The sequence below is a fragment of the Ambystoma mexicanum genome, chromosome 8 (genome assembly GCF_040938575.1).
Source record: "Ambystoma mexicanum isolate Mex_15411 chromosome 8, UKY_AmexF1_1, whole genome shotgun sequence".
Lineage (NCBI taxonomy): Eukaryota > Metazoa > Chordata > Amphibia > Caudata > Ambystomatidae > Ambystoma > Ambystoma mexicanum.
The window spans coordinates 900419535-900444512 of NC_090929.1; the positions used below are offsets into that span (position 1 = coordinate 900419535).

General features: G+C 47.8%; 1 protein-coding gene across 8 annotated transcripts in view; it reads left to right on the plus strand.

The window, feature by feature from the left end:
- The window catches only part of SHLD2 (shieldin complex subunit 2), a 1351673-nt gene that overhangs the window by 829104 nt on the left and 497591 nt on the right, over positions 1 to 24978 (plus strand). The gene's annotated exons all lie outside the window — the stretch shown is intronic.

The following is a 24978-nucleotide window of genomic DNA, read 5'->3' on the forward strand; positions in this document are numbered from 1 at the left end:
ACTGCCGGTGGTTCCTTTGCTTCCTGTGATCCACACACACACAGACTCAGCTCGAGCAGCAGCTCAGGGTAATAATGGTGCCCGCAGTTGGTGGGTGCTCCTGGTGCCCGATTGCAGCAAATCCCTCTTTTAACCCACCTGGTGATGTTGACTCAAGCCCCGGGGGGCCCACCAGTGCACCCGTCAGGCCTCTGCAAAACCACCGACAGATGCGCATAGCAGTGGGCGGCTCACCTCTCCCCATTCAGAGCGCTTCGATGTCGGAATGAAGAGCCGCGCTGGGAGGAGCGGGGAGCAGTGTTTATGCAGCTGGAGGCTGGTGGTCAGGGCGTACTGCCTCCTGAGCCCCCGCTCACCAGCTCTGTGCATGCAGCGCACTGCGGCAATATGAGAGAGAGTCGCCGTGGAGGGGGTCGCCTGGTAGCTAGCACCCCAACCTGTTTCACGGCTGAGGGAGGTCCTGCCCGGAGCGGCAGATGGAGGCTGGTGAGGTGTGTCCAGAAGCGGTTTCGTTTATATGCGTTTGCTGTTCCTCGTGTGCTAAAGTTCCTGCTGTTAGCGACATGCTAGGCACAGATATCTGCCTGCTTATGATGGCTCCTCCGTCCTCTTCTCCAGACAGAACTCCAGAGAGGCGCGGATGCCATTTTCCACTTGATTATGCGCCGCGGGCTCAGTGAATTGAGCTTTGGTTTATTCAGTTATCCCAGTGCTTTTCTGAGTCATTTTGACAGCGATATCTGCTCCTCCCTTTCCTTGTTCACTTATTTCGACTTCTGCAGCTTAACCGAGCGGGGAGCCATAGAGTTTACGCTCGATGACTGGAAACCATCAGGAGCTTCTAGGAAGCCATGCCACACATGGCGGCTCCAAACCACACCCCCTCGTTATGCATTATTGATGAATTTCATTCCTATCGCTCTTTTCTGCACCTGATTGAGGATCACAAAAAACTAAGAGAAATGGATCTGTATTTGCTGAAACATCCAAATAGGCATTATAGGAGATCCTTCAGAGGTGCTATATCGATACCATAACGGTTTAAATGATAACCTTGCCTGTCTTTTTTGCAGCCCAAGTGGTCCTTTGGCAAGTTTAAGACATTTGATCCTTTGCCCATCATTGGTAAGGGAAAGGGCTCGTTTTTTTCAATAATTTCTTGTGGGCTGAAATTTTCATGATGATTGCGGATCTGATTTTGGGAAGACTTGTTTGGCTGGTCGCACAACTTCCTTAGTCATATCGTTTTTTTTTTTTTTTTTTGGAAAGCCTGGACCTTGAACCCTTATCTCTGTAACAATTTTTATTTGTTTAACAACTTGTGAATGCACTTTAACTTTAACTTCATTTTTGTTTCTGTACTGTTTATTCATGTTGATGAAATGATGGACTAGTTTTATTGCTGACGAATTCCTTTACGGATGAAACTGTTTTAAAGGGTTCTTTTTACATATTTTATAGCTTTGTCATATGTTAAGTGTAATGGCGTGTTTTGTTGTTTTTATTGGTCAAAGGTAATTTTTATAGCTATGTGACCAAATAAATAAATACATAAAAAATAATAAAATGCAGAACATAATACATTTCAATATATACCAAACTTCATGGATATTTATTATAGTGTAAAATTGTGAGATAATTACCTTACCGAATTCTGTGCATCTATTATTACCTGCAGTGGCGTTTCAGAGACCACACAAATTAAACATAAATTAGTGTGCAGAAAAATATGTAAATCTAGCTAGAAAACTCAGCCAAATTAAATCAAACCACTATTTGACAGTACTTAGGCAAATTCAGCATACTGAAAATTTCATACATAGTACAAACATCTTGTAAATAATGCATAAAGATGAATAGCAGATAAAGGATAATTCTCAGATAAAGGGCAATTCTGATCAACTAAACAAACTATTGGTCAAACAACTAAAAATAAACATCTGGTTTCATTGTTCACAGCATCGCTAACAGTCAACGGCTTCATTCTGTGGGATATTAGTGTATAGGACTTGGGTGTCCATGGTGAGCACATGTTTGATCTCATCATTAAATGGTAAGTTCACAAACATTTTAACAGCATCTCTGTTATGTTTGAGGTAGGTTTCTGTCTTTTGGATTATTGACTGGTGGAAATGATCTTCAAATGTGCTGAGTTGCTCCCTGCCTTAGTCAGGCCACCCAAGCCCAATGACACCATGCCAGGTAGAGAATCAACGTATTGCTTTGAGAGAAGAGTGCAGTTTGCTGCTGTTTATATTGGTATGTTCTCATGAATGTGCCACTGGTGCCACATATTGGCACCCATCGTGGACTATTTAGGACCCATTCACCTCCATATTCCTCCCTGAACAATAGCTATTTATATTTCTGTCTTTACTTTCTGTTTGAAAGACTTTGGAACATCCTTATTTAATTTCACAAACTACATGTCCCAGAATGCACCTTGTGGCAGTTCTCATTCCCTGGCTGTTCTTTGCAGCAGTCTCAGAACTACAATGCCCAGAAGCCTTAGAGATCAGTGCTGCTTTCACTTTCCCAGGACCAGAGAGGGGGAGACCAATTACCTTCAGGTGTGCTGCTCCAAGTGCTGCTAATTAGCCTGCTTCAGCACAGGGCAGGTCAGTATTTAAGCAGCTGCCTGCAGGAGCACATGTCTCTTGAATTGAGCTCACTTCCAGCCCTTTCTTGCTTTGATCCTTGGATTTCTGCCACGTCCTGTTAATTCCAGAACCTGCTCCTGTTCCAGAGCCCTGTGCTACATGCCTTGCAACCCTGCTACTCTGCCTTTACTCCCCTGCCTTTTGCCCTGCACCTCTGTGCTTCCTGTACTGCAGCCCTGCTCCTCTGCTTGCAGTCCTCTGTTCCCTGTCTACAGCTCCTTGCTCTCTAGCACCAATTATCTTGTTCACTGCCTGCAGTTCCTTGTGCTGTGCCCATTGCCCGTGTTACCTGTCTTTAGCTTCCTTGAGTCTTCAGTCCTGCCCTTGTTATGCCACTTCAGAGCTACAGTTTCCTTGTTATCAGTCTTCAGTCCTGCCCTTGTTATTCCAGTCCAGAGTTACTGTTCCTTGTTACCAGTCTGCAGTTTCCATTCTCCTTACCCCTGCACTTAGATTCTAGTTTTCTTGCTTTTCTTCTTTCTTTCGGTTCTCCGTCCTGAACCTTGCTCACTTTGACTTCCTTTTTTCCCTGGATATTTCTGTTACAGTTCGTGTCTTCACTTGTGCCTTGTGTATTTCCATTGTTCAGAGTTTGCCTGCTGAGTTTCGAGCAGGCAATCTCTGCTCCCTTTCCTTTGGTGCGTTTCAGTATTGTACCTTGTGCCATTGTTAACGGTGTACTAGTTCCTGTTTCAAGAGGCAGTCATTGTTCAGTTCCTGCTGGACACGTACAGGCTTCAGTCTTGTGAGTACTTTTTCCTTGTTCGTGCCTTAGGGTGGAGACGCAGACACCTTTGCATGAGCATTCAGAGTGGAGTCCTGTAATAGTAACCCGCTCAGAAGGCTGGAGGTTCCCTGGTTCAGTGGGAAACTTTTCTCCTATTCTGTGTACACCCCAAGATGGAACCTAACGTGTTTGTTTTACTTGTACTCGCCATTCTGCCTTTGTTGCCTATCCTTTCTTGTCTGCAGGACTCCTTATACTCCTGCTTCTTGCGTACTTTTCTCCCTTTAACTTTGTGGGCACTTCTCTACCTGCAAGCCCCTCTGACATATATGTTGTTGGTAAACAAGCCTGTTGCGAATACCAATTGTCCTGTGAGGCACCAGAGATGTGGTCTGGTTTTGGGATGTAAAATGCAGCAGTGTGGTTTTTGAAGCCCTTATTGTAAACAACACACCCACATGTGATCTTGTCTGTATTTTATTTTTGAAGGTTTTTGAAGGGATAATCAAGGTTCATGCTCCTTGTGTGGTCGCTGACATTTAGGCACTTTTAACTTCCATGTATTTTTGCTGCGCGATGCATGACCAGACTGCCTCATGCTCTTTCGTGGAGCTCTGAGTTAGAATCTTACACAAAGCTTCTATGGGAAATGTGCAATGAGAGATCTGTCACTCTCCCATGCCACCAAAGCCATCTGGCAGAATGTTAAGTATGAGCATCCGATTCTAAAATATGTTTACATTGTTAATGCAAGCCAAAAGGGCTGACTCATCAGCATTAAGCACCATAAACTTGCCATTCTTCCGACATCACTTAATTAAGCACCATAAACTTGCCCATTTCAAACACCTATGGTATCACACCTGTTATAATTGGGAGGAGTACCCGAAGAAAAGAAATGGTCACTTCCATTAAGGAAGCGGAAAAGTGAAAAAATTGCTTTCTGGAAATATTACCCAATATTCTTGCTTGGATCGTTTCTCTGGTTTAAGGAGTTAACTTTTTGTAGTACGAGTTAAGAGGGCGGGCGGACAAAGTATCAGCTTAACCAAAGGAGGTGTAGAGTGAGAGAGAGAGATACAGAGTACAAGATCCATTAAAATGTTGTGACACATCTAGAAAGATACAAGGGCAGGGGGTGAGGGTTTGGTCAGTGGGAGCCAGGGCCTGGAACACAGAAACAAAAACAAACTCCAGATGCTTCAATGCCTAAAAGCTGGAAAGCTTCACATGCAAATTAGAGAGGTGCCTGGGAGACAGTTATTGAGTGGGATCAGTGACAAACAAGCCCCAGAATCAATGAAGGAATATAAACAGTGGGTTCAAGGTCTGAGTTGGTACCAAGGAAAGGAGTAGTTGGAATCAGGATCAAGGAGGCTGAAAGGGAGAAGGCCAAAAGGGGCTGATATGGGAATCTGTGAAGTGAGCAGACACTGGGATTTGGTTCTAGAAGCCAGGGAAAGGGTGATGCCAGTGATCTCAGGGCATGCGACCCATGTAGGGAGCAAGAAGGTGTGATGGAAACCATTGAAGCAGAGCACAATGGAAATATGGTTGGTTGCCTTTTAACTGGTGTGAGAAAGCTCATCTCTTACTGGGAACCAGAAAGAGATGCACACTATTATGATCAGTGCATGGGATTAAACAAGAGATGAAAACCAGAAAGATATAGTACTGGAAGCAGGCCGGTAAGAAGGCGAGTGGCATCAGGGTATGGAAAATGTGGACAGAAGCAGAGCAGTAATATTAGTCAGTGAGATCAGTATTTGGTAACCAGTGAGACAAGAATGCCAGTGAGGTAAATTCATGAACGCCTAAGAGAGAAGAATGGAATGCGAGCCTTTTATAGAATAGGTGCCAGTGAGAGACAGGAATTGTGTCCTGGTATTATGGTGAAAGATTGCTAGAGCCAGAAAAATATTGTTTTTAGAGGAGAAGAAAGTCTTTACAGAAGAAAAAGTGTCACTAAAGTGGCACTTGGGACAATTATGTGTAATCAAGGCAGCTTTACAACATTTCTGAAAGATCGTTTCGCAAAGCCCTTTGGTCGTGTACGTGTTATTTTGAAATCACGGAATTGCTGTTGCCAGAGTTTCAGATAAAGATCTAATTTCACAATTGTCCAAATACCAACCGAACCAGAGTCATAGAAGGCTAAACGGGTGTTATCAGTCACAGGAGGCAAGCGGTGCCTTGGGCATATCCTACCAAGGTCATTGAAATTGAAGCTATGCCATGTGGTCTTTCTGGTTCACATGATGCAAGCAACATGTGATTAAGCACTTGCACTAATCAGAGTACAGGTACAACAGAAGTTATCGCCAAGCCCTGTATGATTAAATCCTTTTTTGTCCAAATGAATCACAGAGCAGAACAAAGACTTTTAGGCGCTTTACCTGAACGTGTGCCACAGCGCTGCTCAGAGGCAGACTCTCTCTTATCAGTCTCTATTTTTTAAATTGTTTATTTGTTATGCGCCGCAACCTGAAGGCATCAGGGCGCATATATATGTATATTTTTTTAACAGCTCAGTGATCTATCACCTACAGTTAAGATAAATCCAATTTGATTTGACTTTCCCAAAATTCTTTTGATACAAATATTGACATGCTGGATGTACCTAACTGTTATTTTCCCCAAAAATGTCTGCCACAGGCCCCTCCACACTGACAATATTGTGAGAAATTCGTCCATTGGTTCAAAAGCCATTAAGCTTTGGAAAAAAGCTGTTTTCTGCCTACTCCCATGGGGAAAAAAGTTGCATCCTTTGACCACTGGCCCACCGAATACCGCTGAACGGATTTGTGACAAATAAGAAACAAGCTGGGCACAAAGCGCCGCAGATATTCCTTTTTTCGGTTTGGTGTAAATCTGTACAATATATATATTTTCTAATTTGATGGAAAATGGAGGAGCGTGGTCCAAAAGTGTTTTTATATTTCTCCCATAGTGCATTTCCGTAACTTAGGCTTTTCAGAAATGAAAATTCATCTTTTATGTCATCGATGCAGGCCATCCTCACTGTAATTTCACAATAATTTTGTGATAAATTCACACGACAACAACACGTTTCAAATGTATGCTAAAACACAGTGGATAATTTTACACAAAAATGTAATTGCATGCAGGAGCCACCAATGTTAGTACTTACATGCTGTTGGATTGGCTGATTATAATTTAAACATTTGCAAAACAGTTTAAAAGTTGAGAGTAAAACCAGGCAAAATCACCTTTACTCTTCATTTGTACTGTCCATTTTGTGAGAAGAAAAAAGTGAAATTTTGCCTGCCAACTATGCTTTGCAGAAGGCATGTACAAGGGATTCTTATGTAGTCCTCATTCTTTCATCAGGTGGCGAAATGAAAGCAGGCAGATTCCATAGGAATTCATTGTTTTAATCTCATATATATATATATATATATATATATACATATTCACTGGCAAAAAACGTTGTTAAAGGAACGTTATGGTTAAGCTGCACTAGCAAAAACCTATGCAATCATTGGACAAACGTTGTTACAGGCACGTTATGGTAACAGGTAAAACCGAACCTCCCATCTGAAATTCGCAAGTTATGGTAAGCTAAGCAACCATAACTCGCGCCACTAGTGTGCACTGCTAAGACTAACGCCCATGACATCAAAGATGCCATCACAAATCTCATTCAAAAACTAACATTTTTTGCCAGTGAATTTCATTGGTTTTTAGAAGGATATCCTTAGTTTGTAAATAAGAACTCTCCAACATAGTGAAACTGCTGGCAGCATGGTAACGCAGAGAGCAGTTGCGCACTGTGCATCTGGTTGGCACATTGAGTGGCATCCAACCTGCTCAGGAAGGCACCTGCTCTCTTACATAGTGGTGCCAATCACCAAACGCAAAAAAATATATATATTTTTATTTATACGTTGGTTTGGCTGAAATAAATTTCAACCTTTCAACATTAAATTACAAAATAATCATACAAATACTTTCAAATTCTCCAGCATGGGGTCTGGCATGGATTCAGATGCTCATGAATATTCCCCGTCGTCAGGCTGGGAATCCACGGTAAAGAAAAAATCAGTTCCCGTTTCGTTTCTGAACTGTCTTTCTACTAATAACCAATCACTGGTCTCTGGGTCATACTGCCCCCAGCCAATGACTGCTCTCTACCTAAGCCCCTCCTCTGGCAGCCATCTTCAGATTTTTACTGCATGTTCAAGTTTTGGGAGTCCTCGTGCCATAGCTCTTGAGCTTTTACTGCGTTTTGCCTTTTTCCTAAGAGTTTTCTCTTATTTTCCGGTCAATTCGAGCCTCAAGCTCCACCGATTCTTCTTCTGATCATTGGGGACCTGTTTCGGAGTTTTTCTAGGCCCCTCAAGGGCAAATTTTTGTCACGTTTCCCTTCTCTGAGGATTCCGGAAGATCTTTGAGGCCTACCCCGCATGGACATGGCCCAGGACAAAGGAGACACGACGCCTACTGGATCCAAGCTGTTTAGGAACTGCCCTGGATGTGAATACCAGAATGTCTTTAAGGAGGATGAGCATTCCTGGTGCCTCTACTGCCTTCACAACGACAAGTCTCACGTGGAGGAGGACTGCGCATTCTGTAAGAATATGTCCACCCGGACATTGAAGGACCGTCAGACTCGACTCACTAACTGGCTGGAAGGCAAGAGCCCAGCAGCAGGTGAGAAGAAGAAGAAGTTCGAGCGATCTTCTAAGACATTTGAGGGCGCTCTGGCGACATGGGCCCAACAAAAGGCAAAATACTGCGAGTCCGCGGGCACCGGGAGCGCCATTGGTTCGGGCTCTTCGGCTGCCAGGCAGGGCGCAACGACCCAGACACCACCAACCATGAGCCAACGCTCTGGCTCGGGGAAAAGGAAGTCGAAGAACCCAGGTAAGCTTCGGGAGAAGCTTCGGTCGATCCCAACGGAGAAAGCCAAGGGGGCGAGGCAGTGACCCTCCGCATAAGGTGAAGGCCTCAGACACGGCCAAGGTCGTGAAGGCCCTGATTCACCCGGCGAAGGCCTCGATTGAGGGATTTGTGGCGGCCCTGGCAAAGCCTGTGGAGGCTACCCCAGTGGAATCGACTTCTGGGCCTAGAGTTTCCCTGCCACCCCAGAGGGAATCATCTTTTCAGCCTATCCAGAAGACCCTCGTGAAACCCTGGGAAGAGAAAGAGGGGGGGCACGGTAGCCATAACGGACACAGATACCACCTTGAAGATGAGCTGGCTAGCGTCCAAAAGATCCTGGACAAGAAGTTCGAGGAAGTACGACCCTACGGGAAGGATCCCCACGAGGCGGATGAACAGAGCAACGGTGGAGCCGACAAGGAACCGCAGGCCGTGGAGGAGCCCAGGCCCCAGCCATTGCTCCCGTCACAACCGATGCCTATACCACAGGATAACTCAGGAACAATCTTGATGGCTATCCAGACCCTGTGCACGGAGATAAGGACAAGGTTGCCCTTACCCCCAGCGGACGATCCAGCGGTGCCTGGACCGACGGGGAGCCCACCGAACAAGAAGAGGCAAATCCATCCTCCCCCTCCTTTTCAGCCTTCACCTCCTTCCTCTCCACCGAGGGATGAGACGGGAACGGAGACGGCGACGATGGGGACGGACAACGACGGTGGTGACGACGGGACGGATCTCCCATCACCCCCCGCCCGGGCATCCCCTCCCAACGAAATTGGCTCCTTTCACACCATGATCCCCAGAGCATCAGAACCTTTCCAGCTTTGTCCCGAAAAGCAGAAAAAGTAAGGTTTCCTCTACCAACGAGGGGCGGCCAAGAGGAAGACCGTCCTCTATGTCCCGTTTACTGGACGATATCTGGGATGAAGTGCTGTTGCTGCTCAAGAACCCATCCACGGCTCCTGCAAAGAGGGATTGGTATGAGAAGAAATACTCGGTCCCGGACTCCGCCCCTATGTGCCTCAGAGCTCAGCTGTCCCCGGATACAGTGGTCTCCGCGGCGGCCAAGAAGAAATCGGCAGGGGCGACGGCATCAACCTCCACTTCCCCACCGGACAGCGAGGGGAAGAAGCTGGACGCCATGGGACGTCGAGTCATCTCGTCGGTGGCGACGACCATCAGAGCGGCCAATGCCCTCGCGATCATGGCACACTACGACAGGGAGCTGTGGTTCAAGATCGCTCCCCTCCTGGATTTCCTGCCAGACGACAAGAGGGCGGAGGCCCTTGAAATCCTACAGGAAGGCGAGGTGGCGGCGGACCACGCCATCACAGTGGCCATGGACCTCGCCGACACCGGTTTTCGCCAGATGGGCAATGGCATTTGCCTTCGCTGGCGCAGTTGGCTCAAGGCCACCGACTTCCGTCAAGACGTTCAGACCAGGGTGCTGGACATGCCCTTCGACAGGAACAACCTGTTTGGGAAAGCGGTAGACAAGAGTCTACAGGCCATTAAAGCAGACACTGAGACGGCCCGTGCCTTGGGCGCTCTCTACCAATGACGGCCGCCCTTTCGGACCTCCGCAGGCAAATCCCAAGGTGCCTCCAAAGGATTCGGCGGTAGTGCATCGTTGTACCGACAAGCTGCCCGTTCCTCATCGCTGGAAGCTTACAGGGGCCGCAGCAAGACCGGTGGATACCATCGTCATTGCCAAGGAGCCCAAGGTGGCAAGGCCTCGGCGAAGCAACAGGACTGAACCGGCCGTGGTGTCGGGCCCCCACCCCGGTGGGAGGCCGGCTGGCGAAATTCGTCAGCATGTGGGAGTCCATCACCACCGACCATTGGGTGCTGGATGCCCTGGCCCACGTGCACACTCTGGAATTCCAAAGGAAGTGTCCCCGTTTCCCACCTGTGGCCAGGAAATAAGACCACTTTCCACAGCTGCTTCTGGAGGTACGAGCCATGCTGAGAAAGGGCGCAATAGAACTCGTCCCAAAGAGGCTCCGGGGCTCCGGAGTATACTCGCTGTACTTCCTCGTCTGAAAGAAGACCACTGGCTGGCGACCCATCCTGGACCTTCGACGTATCAACAAATACATCAAGGCACAGAAATTCCGGATGGTTACCCTTCAGCACGTGCTGGGACAGCTGGAGGAAGGCGATTTCCTATCATCGCTGGACTTGGAGGATGCCTACTTCCACGTCCCCATACACAAAAGACACCGAAAGTTTCTACGGTTCGTGGTTCAAGGACGGCACTACCAGTTGAAGACCCTGCCCTTTGGGTTGAAGTCGGCTCCAAGGGTCTTCACCAAGTGCCTGGCACCAGTGGCAGCGCGACTGCGCCTGCAGGGGATCCATGTATACCCCTACCTGGATGATTGGCTCATCCGAGCAAAGTCAAGAGAACTCACCATCGACCACACAGCGAAGACCGTCCACCTGCCCACGAAGCTGGGATTCTCTATCAACTTTGCGAAATCCCACCTAGTACCGTCACAGGACGCCCTTTTCCGGGGGGCCAAACTCGACACTGGCACGGTTGGCATCTCCGTCAGAGGAAAGGACGAGGGCCATCCTAGACAAGGTACAACGGCTGTCGACCATGAATGGTAGCCAGTCCAAGTCCAAATCTCTGCTCGGCATGATGTCATCTTGCATCTTCCTAGTGCGTCTGTGCAGGTTGCGGATGCGGCCCCTGCAAGAATTTCTCGACGTCCATTGGATGCAAGCGATGGGAAACTTCGAAGACAAGATCCCGCTCAATGAGACTTTTCATCATACGATCCGCTGGTGGGGCTCCCGCGCGCACCTCGTGGCGGGCATGGACTTCCAGACCCCAGCGCACCAGGAGACCATGACGACAGACGCCTCCCTGGAGGGATGGGGAGCACACACCAGAAACCTCCACGCAAGAGGCCTCTGGCTCCTGGAGGAGAGGTCCCTGCACATCAACGTACTGGCGCAACGGGCCATGTTCTGGGCTCTCAGATCTTTCTCTCCGTTCCTCAAGGGCAAAGTGGTACGGATCTTCACCAACAACACCACCACAATGTTCTACATCCGGAAGCAGGGAGGTACCAGATCCTCAGCCCTATCCAGGGAAGCGCGGGATCTGTGGCACTGGGCCACCGCCCAAGGAATGTTCCTGGTACCCTTTCATCTGGCAGAAGTGAAATACACCGTCGCCGACTCACTGAGCAGGGAGCTGTGCTCTTGCCATGAGTGGGAACTTCGGCAGGACCAAGTGTATCTCCTTTTCCGACGGTGGGGCAATCCCCAGATCGATCTGTTCGTAACGGCGGCAAACACGGAGTGCCGGAGGTTCGCCAGCAGGTTTCCCCAGGTGGGGAGCATGGGCGATGCATTCTCCTTTCCCTGGGACGGCCTGTTCCTGTATGCGTTCCCTCCGTTGCCTCTACTTCTGCGACTCATCAGTCAAATCAAACGGTCCCGGTGCAGGATGATCCTCGTCGCACCGGCGTGGCCGAGGCAGATATGGTTCCCAGACCTTCTGGACTTGTCAGCGTCCCCACCAGTCAAACTGCCGACGGACGCGGACCTTCTCGCCAGGGAAGGAGGTGTCATTCTACATCACGACCCGGGATCGCTGAACCTGCAAGCCTGGCTCCTGCAGCACTAGAGGTTGGACGCTATGATATCTCGGTGGACTGCAAGGAGGTACTTGCAAAGGCCAGGGTGTCCTCGACTCTTAAGTGCTATGGACATAAGTGGAAGAGGTTCTCTGTCTGGTGCCATGCACAGAAGATCAACCCTGTACAGATTACGGCCCCTCAAGTGCTGCCATACTTGCTTTTGCTGTCCAAGGCAGGGCTGGCTCATGCCTCCATCAAGATCCATCTAGCGGCTATTTCCCGCTACACCAGAACTCCAGGGCGGTCGTCGCTGTGGTCTCACCGCCTAGTGAAGAAGTTAATGAAAGGACTGTTCCGCTCGTTCCCGCCGGTGAAGTCTCCGGCCCCGGCGTGGGAGTTCAACGTGGTGCTGACCAGGCTCATGGGTCCCCCATTGGAGCCCTTGCATTCGGCACCGCTGAAGTTCCTATCGTGGAAGACAGCGTTTCTTGTGGCCATCACCTCTGCACGATGAGTGGGAGAGATCCAGGCCCTCTCCTGTAAGACTCCATACCTGACATTCCACGAGATGAGGGAAGTGCTGAGGACGCACCCCTCCTTAATGCCCAAGGTGCCGTCGGACTTCCATCTCAACGACCCCATGGTGTTACCTGTGTTCTTCCTGTTGCCTTCAACGCCGGCTGAGAGGACTTTGCACTCGCTGGATGTGGCTAGAGCGCTGAAGTTCTACGTGGACCGCACAAAGAGTTTTCGGAAGACGTCACAGCTGTTTGTGAACTTTGGACCTGTGAACCAATGGAAGGCCCTCTCGAAGGCTTCCATTTCCAGATGGCTCTCCAGCTGCATCATGCACTGTCACCGGTTGGCAAACCGACTGCTGCCTGGCCGTCCGAGAGCCCATTTGACCAGAGCGATCGCTGCTACCACAGCGTTCCTATCTGGTGTGCCCCTGCAGATCTGCAGGGCTGCTACGTGGAGGTCGACACACACCTTCACGAGATTCTACTGCGTCGACCGGGATTCCAGGGAGGAGTCCATAGTCGGCCAGGCAGTGCTGTGCAACCTGTTCACTTGAAGGTGAGCATTGTAAAGAGGTAAGAGATGCTTAATGTTGAGTTTATGTAATGCTTAATGTTGAGTCTTGCCACCTTCCGTGGTTGTGCATGTGGCTACTGCTATGTATTGTTGTATTCATGAGCATTTGAATCCATGCCAGACCCCATGCTGCAGAAGGTACAAGTTACTTACCTGTAACTGTTGTTCTCCAGCAAGGGTCTGGCATGGATTCACATGCGAACCGTCCCTCCAACCCCTCTGCGGCTCTTCTCTTGGTCCTACTGCCACTTTACGTGCTACCAAATCTGAAGATGGCTGCCAGAGTAGGGGCTTAGGTAGAGGGCAGTCATTGGCTGGGGACAGTGTGACCCAGAGACCAGTGATTGGTTATTAGTAGAAAGACAGTTCAGAAACCAAACTGAAACTGATTTTTTCTTTACCGAGGATTCCCAGCCTGATGACGGGGAATATTCATGAGCATGTGAATCCATGCCAGACCCATGCTGGAGAACAACAGTTACAGGTAAGTAACTTGTTCCATCTATACATCTTCTTTTACTTCCTTTTACATGAATTTAAAACCAAGGCATAAAACAGAACTAAATAATATTAATTCACATAACCTTGCACCTACATTATCCATTGAGTTACATTATATACAATTCATTCATGAATATAAAAAAAAATAAGAAAGGGAGAAGGAAAATGATACAACTAAGTTACAGTTTTGCCCACATGATTATGGCTACTAATGTGTGTCTTCCTTTAAATTTAATGTCCGAATATGATTAATGATTGCATATCTAACGCATTTTCGATTTGTGTGAATAAAGCATGCGACAGCTGATAATGGGTTAGATTCACATATTCCACAAATTGACATTTAAAGTGATTACATGTCTGAGTTAACAATTTCTCGCAATCTATCATCAAATGTCTTAAAGTTTCAATCTCTTCATAACAAAAGCGACACATTATTTCTGCCTGGTATATAGTTTTGTTTGCTTACATAATATTGCATTTTTACAAAAATATATGAAAATTAGCAGCATGGCAAAGAATGGCAATAGAAAATGGTGTAGGTGTAGAAAGTGTGGAGGTACAAAACAAACAGGAGAAAGTCATTGAGAGGACACCATAAGTGAATGCATCAATAACAAAATTAATGTCTGCTTTCACCAATCGTATCGCACTGCTACTGTACATAGGAACAAAGAAGTAACGGGCAGAGTAATGACTGACAAGAGCTTACAGCAAAATGTTGGTACAATGTAGTAAGGAAGCAGAACAGTATTTAATGAATACACAGGTGTTGCAGTATGCAATAGTACATATGTATAACATGTCTTTTTGTAACGCGGCAATGCCAAGCACCTTCGAGTTGCATGACAGAAATCTCCCTCATGACAGAATGACTTTCTACAGTAACCCCATTGGTACGCACTGTAGTGTGAAGCGTACATTATGCACTATATATGCCTGCATGTACAGCAAACACATTCTGTTTTCCGTTAGAAAACATACTGGAAAGGAAAGCGAAGCAGTGGAAGCCGCAATCGTTGCACAGCACCATTTGCGTACAGCAAAGGAAAGAAACTATGCAAATAGCAAAAAGGAGAGGCTGGAAGGAAAAGTGAAAAAATGGGGAACAAGTGTGCCCCCTTACAAGTTGCGTACAAACAAATGTTTTGGACAAAATGAAATGGCTGTGGCACACCTGCACGTATACTCCTTCCCCATGTCGCAGGCCACCATCCCCTCAAAAATCATGTCATGGGAAGTGTTACTGTGACACAGCAATCTCTTCCTTCCTTAACAAGCTAATTCTGCAAATCCGCATTTCCCCACAGTAAGTATGGAGTTGTGCTACCCCTTCCCTAATGGGTTGTATGAATGTGCAAAAGTGAACATTAATAATGATAGTGTTGCTAAGTGTTTGGGTGGTATGCTTTTTATCCTGAAATGGCGTTCAGACTCAGCGGCACACAGTCCTCCTTGCAATGCTTGCAATTAAGCAAAAGATAAGTGCCCTACGGAATACCCACAATCACAATGCACGCATCCGAACGACGGCAGCAGGCTTCGCATGGCAGCATGTTTCCCACCACCTAGCAATGCGTGTGGGAACGGACGTTTGTGCATACTGCAAGTACAGGCATGTGTATACGTGCCTCTGTGTCCTGGCAACATCAGCACTCTGCAGCATATGCGAAGGAATGTTAATGTGGTCGGGGCGTGCACCCACGTCCAACAGATACGTATGCAAATAAGGATCCCGCCTGGTGCACCCTATAAGTAGCCACATCTTCCCAAAATGGTTGGCGCACGTGTTGCGCACTATTAGTCCGTAGAAAATTGTCAACAGTGTTCATAGTACACCCACGCACATGTGCACAACGCAGTGCGCCCAAAATGCGTCCAGCAGACAGTCGACCAAAAGCATACATGCCAACATTCTGTGCCCAAAAATATGTAGGGAGGTTAACATTTCAAAAATCGTACCTACCATATTGATGACATAACGGGAAATGATGCCACATCAACTTCAACCAAAGAAAATACAGGACATAACATTGCATGGCATTATTTCACATTAACTTTGACCTTATGACATCACAGGAAATTACCTCAGTTGACATATGGCCTTCACGAGATCACAGGAGCAGAGTGCCTGGTGTGCTCCATCCCATATCCTCTGACCCATCATGATAAAGAGGAGTGCCAAATGAGTGCCATGTACATAGTGTCACCAGTTTTGTCCTCAACAGAACACGATTTCCTCTTGAAACATATCAATAACAACAATGTTAGTCACCATTTACTTTAGTTTCTTAGAACTGGATGAAACCTAGTGAACAATGTATGAGATCACAACACATGCACTACTTCTGTACGAATGAACCATTTTAATAGGTCTTGGTAAAACAAACGACTTGTCAGTGAGTAAAGAAGACCAAGTAAAGATAATAGTGTACTCGGGAGGTAAATTCAGTAACATTGTCAATGACAAAGAGTACCTTGACAGCAAACAGATTTTGTTTTGTAGAGGCCTAACAAAGCCTACACTTTTTAACAAAAAGAAGTGTACTTGGTATTACAAACCGTAATGTAAGCATCAGAAAAATGGGCCCAAAATATGAGCAAACATGCAATACAGTGTTCCAAAATCAGGGGACCTGGGAGCAATGTAGATGCTACCTGTAGCAGAGAAGGGCCTGCCTAGCTTAATACTCAACAGTTAGCAGGAGCTACATTTGACTCCCACACCAACTACTGCCAAACAATCCAACTATGTCAATTTGGCACATTCTGTGATTAAACATTATGACACATCTACATCGAAATCATTCCCGAAAATAATCCTTAGTTATTCAACAAAAAGTCCTCTACACTTGTTTCACCACAAAGTTTGCATCTTGAGGAGGTGAAAAGTACTCTTATGTTGATTTATTCTATTTATGATTTGACAGTTTTTTTTATAATTTCACCAGACAATTTGTCAATGCTTTTTGTACTGGTTGAATGGAATGGTTGAATGGAATGAGTTTCATAATCCAATGTTTCTGTGATAGAGAGGAAGAAGGAGATACTTCTTTCCTTGGTGGCCGTGAGCAGGAGTTTCTTTGTTAGGACAGGGTATGCTTTAAATTTGCTTTTCGTTTGTACATTGATTTTATTCTTGTGTGTTCGCTTTGGTTAAAGCATTGGATTGTGTATAAGATCTTTATAACATTGTATCACTGTAACCAAGAGCCAAGTATCCCTATGTAACTAAAACAAGTTCATGTAACTAAGACAATGGGGGTCATTCCAAGGTTGGAGGTAAGGGATAAACGATGGCGGTAAAGTATTACCGGCATCGCTTACCGCTACGGGCTATTCCGACCAGCCAAAGCGCTATTAGCGGCATCGTAAATTATGGTGCCTCTAATAGCGGCATGGGCGCGGACACACGGGCCATCATACCGGCAATAGCGGCATGCCGTAAACTGGAGGAGATCACAAGTAAAGCGGACATGCAAATACCGGCATCATGAAGGCGTAAAAAGTGGTTTCCGGGATGCCGTAAATACCGGCATCTCTGACCAACCGTAAAATGCCATGTGCAGTGTTCCCAACTGCCACAGGTGCACACCATCAGCACAGGTAGAGGCAATGGAGTCTGGGCCTGACCAAATGAAGCACACCCACACACCACACCCCTTTCCACACCAAGATCAATCCAATAGTAGCATCAACACTTCAGCTGGAGGACATGCATGCATTGCAACACCAGCAACAACACCAACACCAAAAGCAGGCACCACAGAGGAAACACAGCAGGAGAAGGAGGGTGAGACAGGCCCACCATGCCCCACCAGTGCAGCTAGCGTAACCACGCATGCAGCCCCCAATCCCAAACATCAGAGCCAGTCTCTCCAACCCAACCCCGCAGCACAACCACACCCTGTACCATCTGGACCGGGAAACCATCAACACCATTGTGGACATGATACAAGCTTGTCAGCCTCATTGAAATACGCACCGCCATCCCCCTCTACTGAAGGTAGTGTCAGTGCTCCACTTCCTTTCCCAGCCACCTACCAGCACACAGTGCGGTACATGCTGTATGCGTACACAATGCATGATCTACAATACGACAGAGCACACCGTGTATCATCTTGAAGATGCAACCCACACCTTCATTCCATGGCACAGGACACATTGAGGGCCTAAAAATGGCATCCATACAACCAGGGACATGTGAATGTGACCAACGATAATCTGCCAACATGTGTGACTAGTACAGCTTTCCATCATCAGTCGACTGACATATAGCTTTTAATGCCTCCCATGCAGGTCAAAGTGGCTATCCCTTGATGCCGTGGCTCATCACCCCTGTCCGAAACACACTGAATAGGCATGAAGAGGACTACAATCGATCCCACACCCTTACCCGTGTGGTCATTGACCAGACCTTTGGCCTGTTGAAGGCATGGTTTTGCTGCCTTAGGCCGTCAGGTGGGACACTCCTCTGCAGGCATGAGAAGGTGGCCAAGACCATCATGGCATGTGTTATGCTGCCCCTGACCTGTGACATTGGACTGCTACCACCTGGTGATGATGAAGGGGATGAAGAAGAAGTGGCTGCACATCATTGCGGTGCCGATGCACAGGAGAGACGTGCTGTGCGTCAGGCAGTGATTGTACAATATTACTGACATACATGGCTGCAGAGGGTGACATGATATGCTGCCAGAGGCCACTGGGTGTGTGGGTACATGCACACTATGCACTGTATATGAATAAATGACACATGCGCAATGATGAATGTCCACTCCGGTCTTGTTTTTCACACAACGGGTGTATTAAATATAACAATAATAACGAAAGTGCAAAAACCCTCCACCACCCTCACCCCATTCCCCTCCAACCACAACTCCCCCACATACCCTCACCCCCTTCTTCCTCCCCCCACAACTCCCCCACACACCCTCACCCCCTTGCCCCTCCCCTCACAACTCCCCCACACACCCTCACCCCCCCACGACTCCCCCACGCATGTCCCATCAAGTCTTCAATGCCTACATGAGGCTGCCCAGACTATCAATTCGCAATCCATGGACCAGGTGGCGGCATGTCTTGCCGGCGCAGGGTGTGTGCTGACCTACGGAGCAGGCTCGTCTGGGTCGAGCTAGATGATGACGGTGTGGCCACCTACTCAAAACGGGTAGCCAGCCGCCCTGCCTCCATGGCACCGGCTATGCGGACCTGGCGGAGGGCGGAGACCTCCTCGCAGAGGCGGCTAGTGTTTTCGGCAAACAGTTTGCCCATGGAGGCAGTGTTCTCCAAGATGGACCTGCCTAGAGAGGCGGTGTTCTCCCGTCACTCCTGCCTAGCCAGTGTGTTGTCCTCAACGAACTGCCACACAAGGGCAGTCAGCTGTTCTGCACGCTGCGGCCCTGCGGGTGCACCTGTGGAGGTTGATGGTTCCTGGCTGTCCTGCTCAGCCTCAATACTCAGCCCTATGGGACTGAAGTGCCCTTCCATTTGCTCCTGCCCAGACTGCTCCGGGGTGGTGGCGTGGTCTGTTTCAAGGGATGATATTTGGGAGGATGTGGCTGGACTGGGCATGTGGAGCGGTTCTGATGCATCGTCCTCAACGGGCACCCATACGTCCTCCTGTGGGTCCTCCACAGCCTGGGGTGCTGTGGCTGCCACCTCCCCAGCCAAACTAGACTCCTCAGAGTGTTGTGCCTCAGCTGATTCCTCAGGCTGGGCAAAGGGTCTTGGTGCTTCGGCCTCTACGGCCCTTGGCGGCACCGGTGTACTGGCAACCTGGGGTGTCTTGCCTGGTGGTGCACGGCGGCCCCTGGGTTGTCCCTTTGTGGTCAAAGGGCGGTTGACGTCATCCCGGGACCTCTTCCGGGGTGTTGTCTTTGCGGTGGTTGCGTCCTACCCATCGCTGTCATGGTCAGAGCCTGTGGGGGGTCAAAGAGAGGGACGGCATGAGTGATGTTTTGATAGGCATCATACATACATTTTGACAATTGATCATCCACACAATTGAGGGTAATAGGCATTTAATTTTGGATGAGCATGTTGTTTGATACATGGGTGGGTTATGCAGGCATACCTCGGGGTCACTCATGTTGGCTAAGAGCTATGCTATCTGGCATGCATATTTGTTGGGGCCTGCATGTTGTGTGACTTGTGGCATTTACATCTTTATGTGGTATGTATCAGGTACGGCATTGCCTTGCCGCAGGCATCTGCATGTGTCTGTAATGCGTCCGCCTACTTTGCTGGGAGTGTGTGCATGTTGGCCCTTGGCTTGACTCTTTGGACTCACATATTGGTTGACTTTCATCAGACTCGGCATTACAGTGTTTTCTTAGGACACTCACCCCATCGGCCGATGTTGTGGCGCCACACTCCATCTCGCCAACACCTTCTATCCCCTCCATTCCGATCATGCTGGCGCAGATGTCCTCCCATGGGGTCAGCTTGATGGGTGAGCTGGGTCCTCCTCCTGTTGCCATTGCCTGGCTCCTGTTGACTGAGAGTATATTTCTTACTCTGTGTCGCAAGTCGTTGCAGCGCTTACGGCAGTCTTTGGTGGTGTGTGGGGTGTTTCCAACAGCACTAACTTTCTGTGCCACAAGTGCCCAGATCTCCTTTTTTTTTAAGATGGCCTCCCTCTTCATGCTGTTGGCAAAGACAATCCCAGCATGCTCCTGCAGTGTTCCGACCAGCATCTCCAGCTCATCCTTGTTGAATCTCTCCTTGCGCTGGTGGGCAGCTCCCTTCTTAAGGGCCTTGGGCATAGTGGTGTGTTTGGAGAAGGTTTTCTGACAAACAGCAGAGTCCCACCGGTCCTGGGTGCTGAGGATAGCAATGGATTGTGTTTTTAAAGATGGCCGCCGTGCTCCTTCCCGTTCCTGTGCGATGACGCTACTTCCGATTTCGCTTATTTACGGTGACCGTTATTAGCAGTGACCGCTAATAGCGGTCACCGCTAATGCCTCATTGGCTCATGCCGGTAGTGCTACCTGCACTATGCATGATGCCGCTAAGGGAATTTTTGTGCCTTTAACGGCATGGCAGTAATGCCCTTACCAGCATGGCGCAAAGCTCGTGGCCGCGAAGACGTAATAGTCCTCTATTAGCGGACTAATGACTGCACAGACACGCTATTTACACCATGCCGGTAAGGACCGTTACTTACCTCTAACCTCAGAATGACCCCCAATGTCCCCCCAATGTCATGCAACAGTGCCTCCATGCCCTTGGGCTGCTAGTGCGCTTTACAAATCCAAATAAGTAAGTAAAAAAAAAATACAAAACATATTTCACTCAGTTTCCTACACAGGCGATGTGATCTCACAAGGAACAGATACAGTATTGGGGGTTTGTGAAACGTGCATAGAGGCTCAAAGAACACATCACTGACTTTCATAGGATATCATTCAGATTCCTACACAATCAGTCGACCGCACACGGTACACAAACACTGCGGGGGGCATCTGAATGTTCTTGAGCAGTATGTCGTAAATGCATGTGACAGGCCTGGGTAGGCTGGGGTAAAAGAGTGACTCTAGGAACCATTTCTAGAAGAAATTGGGTGTATTTCACTTTTCGCAATGGTAGAAAGGCTAAAAGTGGTGTGTTACAGTGCGTCGGCAACTACCAGCAATCATTTCACTCTGGCTGAATGCGCACAATAGTGGAGAAAATTATGAACTTCCCTTCCTGTCACCCACACCCGCAGCAGCGACAGTCCCCATTGTCCCAATGTCATAGGCAGCTTGCAGAAAAATGGAGAATACACACGTGCGTATACCCAAGTACGGTGACGGCCTTGTCTGGATGATGCTGAAACATTACTTCTTCCCTTTGCAGTCTCTTGTTTGCAGCACAGCGACAGTGCGTATTCGTAAAAAGTTGCACACGCTTCCACCATTAACATTGAACAGGTCTCCATGTCACAGTATTATTTGTTTACAACAGCCCTCTGCGTACACACCGCTACCACAAACGTAGTTGCACAATCACTGTGGCTGTGCAGTCCCTTTCCCATAGCCGCCATTCCTCAAAGTCCCCGGATGTGCCTTTTGAGCTGTGTGACGACAGCAGTGCTAACGTGACCAGCCGACCACACTGACAGTGCACGTGGGCCCTCATTTCGGGGACAGAAGCAGGACTCTCGGACACCGGCAAAGCATAGGGTTGACCAATGCATGCAGTATTTTTTGGAAAGGGCAGCCTTACAAACACATTGCTATGTCCCATTGCACATGCATGCATGTTTGCGAACATTGTACGGCTGCTTTCCTGGTTGAAAAATGTCCACAACAATCTGCCCAAAAGGCACACTGTAGAAGTGCTTAGTAATGTGTTTGCGAGCAGCGGAGTACGGCACATAGGTTTCCCCTGCAAGTAATGGTGCACCACATCTCCTCACCTATAGTGCGTCTGCAACTAGTACCAGCCATGTCACTGTGCCCAGGTACGCACACTAAATTATGAACGGGCCTTGGTGGCACCCACACCTGCAGCAGCGATAGTACCCATTGTCGCAACGTCATTGGTAACTTCCAGAAAAATGGAGTATACGCACATGCGTGTACCCTAGGACGGCGACTGCCTTGTCCAAATGAAGCACAAACATTCCTTCTTGCATTTCCAATTTGTTCTTTGCAGCACGCCGTCATTGCGTACTGTTAAAAAGTTACACACGCTTCCACCATTGACATTAAACAGTTCTCCATGTAACAGTATCAGTTCTGTACATCAGTCCTCTGCGTACACAGTCCGCCCAAAAATGTTATTGCGCAATCCCTGTGGCTCCATAGTCCCATTTCCATCATTGCCATCCTGAAAATCCCTGGATGTGGCTTTCGTGCTGCGTGTGAGCGTGGGGTCATAACGTGCAACCAGAGTAGGGGAAGTTTGTTATAAGGGGCACCTCTTTAAAGACCTTAGTTATTTTTTGTATTTTAGATGCTTCTAGAGGAACACCTTCTTTTCATTTTGTGTTTTCTTGTGCGGACATTGTTACAGTAAACTGTTCACCGCATCTTGTAGACGGGCAAACAAAACAGCATTACCAATGGGCAACAAAGAAATGCCATCTGGTTGGAAAAATTCTGCATTTCCACAACTAATGAGCTCATTGTTGCAGAAGAACATCCCAGCAGCGGACAAAAAAGTATACATGCTTCTGTTGATGAGACACCTTCCTGCGTCTGGCTCAGAACAACATCCATGAGCAGTAGGCCACACTCTTCGTGCTGTTATCGATGAGAACAGCACCTTGGCAGTGGGAAAAAGACTCTTCACTAGCTTTAGAAACCTCTTTAGTCGACGGAATAAACATAAAGAAGACATGTAACCTATGTGCATACCACCGTAGTGGATGACGGTAACCTTGCCTCTACCGAAACTTGCCAGTCTTTGCAAAGTGCATCCATGTTGCCGAAACTGCAGTCGTAGACATTGTTCCACAATGCGACCACTCCTTCCAACCCGAAATTGCCATCAAAGTTTCTTTCCAGGGCATACTTGTGCAGATGTAGTAGAAAGCATCACCTATAGGCACCACAATGGGTTTCGCCATGTCAGCCAGCCTTACTACACAGAGAATAATGTACAGCACTTTCAATGCCCCTTCCTGTGAACCACACCCACAGTACCTGATTGGATAATCCCGAAAGTCCCAACCACGTAAAAAGCGCAGAATGTGGCACGTGCGGTTCCCAAAGTACAGCGAGGGCCGCACCCCAGGAAAGCAGTAGCAGTCCGTCTTCCCTTTCAACTACCTTTTGTACAGCACCACCTCATTGGCTACGGGTAAATGCGCACACATGATTCGACCAATATCATCCAAGACATTACCATGTAACATTGTCTGCGCTGCACAACACTTCATAGGTATACCGTTATTCACTTGCCAAAACGTCCAGTACAAATTGCAGTAATATATTGCAAAATGTGTGCATCCACATTCATCCACTTGCGCACCTACAACCACAAATTTAAGGTACGAGAAATGTTTCTGCAGTATGCGTATTACTGTGCTATAAGTGCCTCTGGGCACGGTATCTGCCACTTAGCGGCCATTACGGTCTTTAAAATCATAATGGGCTTTTTCCCATCCACTACCATGAAGTGACACGTAAGTGATATGTGCTTGCAACATTCTCATTCACCCATATCACTCAGTGTAATATCGACACAGGAACGCCCTGCTTTGCTTCCGACAATGCTAAAAAATGTTTTCCCCACTAACCCACCTCCTACATAAACTGTATAAAAATGGCATCAATAGCAGCATTGAATGTATCGTACCAAGGGAAAGCAACTTTTCAAAAGATCATTGTCTGCACAGCTGTACTTCTGGGTAGGCTGCACTATTACAGCAGGCTCTATTTAAATCTGCCCCCTTCTACTCTCCGCCCTCTGCAAGGTATCCAGAAGATGAGTGAGCAACTTGGGATGGTATCTCTCCTGCACTGAAATGTCGCCAATAGCTCCCAGTGGCTGCGAGGAGTAAACTGAGAAAACTCTGCATTATGCAGAAATCCTTCTGTCCCCTGGGATCACAATACCTTCAATTGTAAGTCCCTATATATATCTGCATGCACAAGCTCTTCCCTCATCCGTCTCCAACTCCCTCAGGGTCACGCGCTTCTGCAAAGAACCAGTTGTTGGTAGATGTGCTTTTTCAACTAAGGCCTCTCTCTGCAACATGCTCCCTTCGTCCTTGACACTGGAGGGGAACCATCACCGGTTCCGGAAGCACCTCAGTCTTTCTCTTTGCGTCTGCTGTTTCTGCTCATCTCCCCAGCTAAATGAATGACGTTCACCTAATCTGCACTACTTACCTGACGACTCTGTGATGTCAACTCCCCTTGCCAGACAAACCCCTACACTGGCTTTCTAGCAAACCTTGCACTTGAGAACTGTTTCCTGTATGCCTGACAGTGCATCCACCACCTTGTGTGTGCACTTATCAGTATACTTGGCACAATTGGCCCGTATTGTTACTTATTGCCAATTGCTCGTCTTCCCATGTACTGTACCTTCCCCTCCCTCCACCCATGCACTTGGGCGATCTAAGTCACACCTGGCCTAGTACGTTCAATGTCTCTGTCTCCCCTCTGTTTGCCTTCCGTTGCCTCGTTGTGCTTTAATAGACGTGTGTGTATGCACATTAGGAATGCTATAGCATACAATCACACAACATATGATATCATACACATAATGCATACACCACAGTAGGATGCCTGCCACTTACCGTCTACAGTTCAAAGTTGTTTTTTGTTTTCCACACTACCCCATTTACTGCACACTTTTCACAAAATATTGGGCACAGGCAGCACACCTTCCATGTTACTAATGCCAAAGAAATACATACAGTTGATGCATACACCCAGGCTGCCTGCTCCTTACATTGCACACTTTCACCATAGCCTTCTGCACTTCTTTGTGCAAAGAAACCTCCGGTACACTGTTTGACTACACATCTGACCCACCAACTTTATAAACA